We start from the raw sequence: 6,000 nt of genomic DNA, 5'->3' as shown, positions 1-6,000 counted from the left end.
CTCAATATTGGCATGTTATTAAGATTGGTGGGATTTATTTTCTTAAGCAATTCCTCATCATTTCTGGAAGTGAAAATTCTCAAGTTAGTATGAATTAATTCATTGGGAATGACCTCAAAAGAAATTGTTCAAGTGTGAGAAAATCATATTTATTTCTTTTATCCAGGTGCCATTCCAACAGTGACACTGACTTCAAGCAGTTCACCTTACTTTGACATTGGAGGATCCGTATCATTGACATGTGCTATCAATGAGGATGTGGGTATTAATAATGTTTATCTCAGTAGAAATGGAATTGCATATGTCTTGATCCAGATCAACAGTCCATCCATTTGTGTGCCTTTTAAGAATACCAATCCAGATCCTCATTCCTACAACGTCACTTGTGAGCAAAGGATGAAAGTCCATATAGTAATGAATGGAACCGATGCTACTGATCACATGGCACTGTGGAAGTGTGATATGTCAGCTGAATCTGGACAAATCTGCCAACCATGTAACAGCATCTCCACTGTCAGAACTGTTCAGAGAAGTAAGTTAGTAACACTGCCATTTAAATAAGAGAAATAAAAATTGTATCCCCTTATTTCTGTCAGTTTTCCCTAAGGTATCATTCTTGCTAAATAATTTGCAGGAGCTGCATTAACTTTGAAAGTTGTTGGAATTGTTTTGATTGGAAATTTTATGTCCCTTCAGGGCAGTAAAAAAATTCTCCTGCAGCTTGTCCAGGACAAGCAACTACAAGGCTCTTATGAAATCAAAAACACAAAACTAACCTAACCTGCCTTTTCCAAAATCACTTCAAAATTTAATTAATATTATTGATCCAAATATCACGACCCTCCAGTTTTCCAGACACTAACCATAGAAATTGTCTGACCATAAAGAGTGATTAAAAAGACAACCAGGAAAGAATTCTAGAATGTCTGAATGTTGCAACTGGACTACATTTCATTTCATAGTTAACAGTATTATACTTCAAACTCATTCACACACTATTTCTCCTAACATTATTGGTGTGGTTGTGTGCTTTTTTATATCTTTAATGTAGCTTTAACAATGTGAGTCATATTACTACGATGTCTGACATGTAGCATCATGTCCCACCTATTCATATTATCCTGACACCAGGCCAACTAGTCCTAACACTAACCTTTTAATGCTGAGCACCATGTAAGGCAGCTGCTAGTACCAATTTTTTGTAAGTCTTTGGTATGACTTAGAACTTGCGACCTCCTGATTTCGAGGTGGACAATAACCACTAAGGTCACCTGAGCAGTCCCCAACATTATTTAGCTTGACTGAGATGGAATAAATATCTTAAGTCCATGTCCTCGGGTTTTAGACATTTTCAGCTGTTCACTTTCAAGTAAATTTGTTGAGGGAAAAGTATGTTAATTTTTTTGTCATTTGCTTGTCCATAGGATGTTTGGTATTTTAACAACCCTTCTCCACCCCCACACACAATGCAATCACTGAGTGAAATATCGATCAGCTGATCCTATTGAGTTTTGGAATCTTTCAGGCAAAGCAAATCCTTGTCCAATGATAAAATTAATATAACTGTGCTTTCAAACATAGCAACAAGACAAATGACAAGTGGAGAACGCTTTATAATGTAGACATTGGCCTACTGTCCAACAACCACTTTGGCATTTTAGTGTTGAGTGAGTTCTAATGCCTCTGTCAATGCTTTCCATTGAAGAAGTTGGACCCAAGATGAACCCTTGTTAGGCTACATTTGTAATCTCTTGACAACTCTTTGACATTTCTTTTTGAAACGCAACCAAGTCTTGAAACCTTTATGTGTTTACTCCCTCATGCGTATGTCATTTTTATCTACTAACGATATTTAAATTACAACCATGTTGCTCATAACCCACCCACTAGATGAAAATGATGTAGCCTTTTATTTGGTTTGTGAGATTTATGTAGCAGTTCATGACATATAAGTTTCAGTTTAAGCGATCCCCACTTTAGACGCATTTTCTCTCATTTATTTAACAATTAACTGATCAAATCTTCACAAACTTTTGGTTTTTGTGCATTATTTCAGCTTATAATTTGCCACATTAAACAAATTTCATGAACTTTATAATGCATAAATTTACATACATGCTACACTATTGTGTTTTAAGAGTGAGTGTGCTGTAAAGTTTTTGCGTGTGCTTTGGACTACAGGTTCTGATGCAGCAAATTTCTTAAAATGTGGATTATAATCAGTGTGACTAAATACAAGACTTGAATACTTGGAAACAGTTAAATCACATAATTGGTCAGTAGAATGCCATGTTCACAACTATTTAAATGTATCTGCGCAACTGTAAACCCAGGAGGATTATGGCATATTTAACAGTGTTTTGAAAAGACAAAGAAATTTTTAACAGATTGGCATGCTGGAAATCAGGTGTAGTTAAATGGTTCATCTTGTAAAGGGATATCCACAAGAATTGTCATAACTGAATTAATGGACATATTCCTGCAGTGGAACATGGTCAGATTTAATTGAACATTTCGTTAGCTCTGTATTCTTAGATAGTTTGATACAGAACTGAAAAGCTGTTATCAGCCTTGTTTTTGTATAATTTTATACAGTGCATACCATCTGTTTGAACACCTGACCAAATGTCTTGTAGAATTTAAGAAATGCACCAGACTAAGATGTATCTGGAATTTGATACGAAGAGTGCTGTGGAGAAATATTTGACCGAAGACGGCAAAATAAGAATTGTGCCGGTTGTGCAACAGCGGGGCAAATTTCATGTGTGGGATTGTAAATTTGATAAGACTGTTGTGGAGGAGTTCAATCGATGCTGTCTGGGGGAAATCGGGGTTAATGAAATCGTGCTGAAATCTGGGCGGCGAAGACTGGCAATCGATCTGGACGAAAAGAAATCAGTGGCGGAATTAGAAAAGTTTTGTGAACGAGAGTATCCTGGGGAGAAGAAATTTATTTATACAACGACACATGGACATCACGTTGTGTTTCTGGAGATCATCGTGGACTACGAGACACATAAATCAGTGCTGAAATCGTTGGCAGAGCGATATGGGAAATACGTGGATGCACAAGCGGGGTTGTATAGTTTGAAACTGGTTGGGACGAAATCGGATAAACCGGAAAGTGTGTGCAAGAGATCTTTGGACGGGTTGACGTGCTATCAATCTCTGGTGTCGATTTGTGAAAATGTTGAGGTTGAGGTCGAGAGAAGTGAGTGCGATGGAGAAATACCCTCGGAAGATGTTGCGGCAATATCTATGGCGCTGACTGGAGCGACTGATCAAATCCATGAGATGGTTTGGAGTAGTGGGAACATGATGAGTTATCGTCGTGAACCAGGGCATCACTGTGGGATCTGTCAGCGGAGACACGGGTGGAATGGGAAGTATGTCGCGGATAAGTGCGAAAATGTGCTTGTGGTCAATCACGATGATTTATATATGGTCAAGTGTCCTAGAAGTCTTGGTGCTGGGAAGTATGTTATGGTTTACAAGAACGATGAGAACAGAGTTAATAAATATTTAATCAGTACGGTGAAAGATCATCGTGTCGAGAAGATTGTTAACTCGCTGCCAGTTACGGAAAGAGATCCAAACTATATAAAGTATTTGTTGAAGTATCAACGAACCCGGAAATATCCGGGAGAGTTTCCTTCGAGAAATATGGCAATAAAATATACTGAACCACCTTGTTATTTGGGAGGACAGGGCTGCAGAATCATTGACGGGGACTACATAGATGGGTCGGCCTGTGGAATGGGAAAGTCTGAGGCGACGTGGAAAGCAATCGCAGATGAGAAGTCTGTGTTATATATTAGTTACAGAAAGACATTATCAGCGAAGACTGCTGCGGAAAATAATTGCAAGTTATACTCAGATATAACTGGAGAAATTAAGTGTGATGAACAGCACGTAGTTATACAAATAGATTCGATAAGCAGAGTTACTGAGGCGCCTGGAATACTTATCCTGGACGAGTTCCATGGTATGTTGCGACAAATATTTAACAAGTCACCGCAAGAAAGTAAAAAACTTTGGGATAAGCTGACTAAGTTAATGCTGCTGGCGGGACAAAGGGTCACACTAGAGGCTTATGCTAACGACGCTGATGTTGAGATACTGCGGGCGATGAGAGTCGAGCCAAAATTCTTCATAAACGATTACAAAATTGATACCGGGAAAACTATCACAGAAATTAGTTCGCATGAAAACAATGAGGCGTCGTTGTGGAGATATGTCGAAGAGGACAGGAATAATCGCGTTGCGGTGTTTTGTCCTTCTAAGCGACATGTTGAGCGACTGGCCGTGGAAGGACAATGACGTGAAGTCTCATTAGGTTATTATCATGCTGACACCGATGCCGCGCAGAAGAAGAAAGATTTCTCTGATGTCACGGAAGCGTTCAAGGACAAGCAAGTAATCATTTTCAACAGCACACTAGAAGCGGGAGTTAGTATCGTTGATGAGAGATTTACTAGAATGTATGTATTCTCGGGAATGATTGGATCGGTTGAGGCACTGATTCAGGCCATCCACAGATTCAGAAATATTAGCGAAATTTATTATTCAGCCGAAAAAATAAATTACTCTGGGGCGCGAGGCAATACGAGATTGTTGACGCACGACGATATCATAGCGAGAATAATACAAAATGACAGTGAGATGAGTGAGGCCGACCGGAAAAAAGAACTTAGTCTTCCGAGTGCATCAGACATCAATAGCACTTATGGCCGGGCATTTATCAGTGTTAGGTTAGAACAGAACAACTCAGAGAAATATTTCAACCAAAGACTCTTTGCGATGCTCGAGCGAACAGGATACAAATATATCGGAGCAGCTCCGGACAGTTATGTCGCGTGGAAAGAACGGCGGGAGAATAAACAGCAGAAACTTATCGATGAGATAATCTGCGACAACAGTAAGGTTGACCCGTGGTTGCTAAAGAGCGTTGGTGAGCGTATGTTGGATTCGATGAAACCACCGCGGCAAGAACAATCAGAACAGTCGAATGACGATGATGAAGATTTTGATCTTGAAGAGCTGCTGGACTCTGGCCCGGAGGAGCCGACAATAAAATACTACAAGTACGACAAAGACGACCGGTGTGATAGTTACCAGAAGAAATTTAAATACGCCTGCGGAGTCTACCAACGAAATTTCATCAAAGAACAACCAACTATTGTCGAGCAAGCGTATCACGACTCGACTTACAACCACCGAGATGCCGGGGAAAAACTGATCCGACACACCGGTAATGATAATTTATACGACGACACAAGAAAATGTTACGGAGACGAGAAGCACCTGAAGTACAGGCGAAAACACATTAATGCGTTAACGGCGCAGTGTGATCTGCCACCGTGCGTGAGTTATCAAGATCAGGTCGAAGTCGACCTTAACAACGCCGCGAAAATAATTCTGAAATCACCGGAGAAATATCAGGAGTTAGTCAACGAGAACATAATTCGGGCGCGAGGACCAAAGACACTAAAATCGGTTAAAGAAGGACTAAAGCAGCTATAAAGATACTTCGGTGGAGAAGCCAGAGCTAAGGACAAGATAAATGCGAGGCGAGGAAAATATATACTGCACTATCTACAGCGACCGAAGCCAGATTGTTTTAACCTGCAGATATGGCGCGAGATGATTATCGACGACGATGAGTCGCCGTGGGTTATCAAAGACATTTTAGCAACTGATGACCAAACGGCGTGGTTAAAGTTTTTCATATGGAAGTATAACAGATGGTTTGAGAGATTCGAACAAGAGTAGTCGATGAGAGTGAAATATTAGAGTTGAGATACAAAATGTTGGAAGTGGCAGGATTATACAATATTATATTGGAAGTCTGCCACTTCCAACATTTCTAAAGTTGACACTAATATCGACCCTGAAAAAATGATTAAAAAAAAACGGGCATGACATACCAGGTCGGAGCAGATATATAATAATATTATTGCATAAAATTTGCTACTTAGCACTTTCTGACACGACAAAATA

Source organism: Sinohyriopsis cumingii, unplaced genomic scaffold (genome assembly GCF_028554795.1).
Source record: "Sinohyriopsis cumingii isolate HCF-2022 unplaced genomic scaffold, ASM2855479v2 utg000127l, whole genome shotgun sequence".
NCBI classification, from domain to species: Eukaryota; Metazoa; Mollusca; class Bivalvia; order Unionida; family Unionidae; genus Sinohyriopsis; species Sinohyriopsis cumingii.
This window is presented reverse-complemented; position numbering follows the sequence as displayed.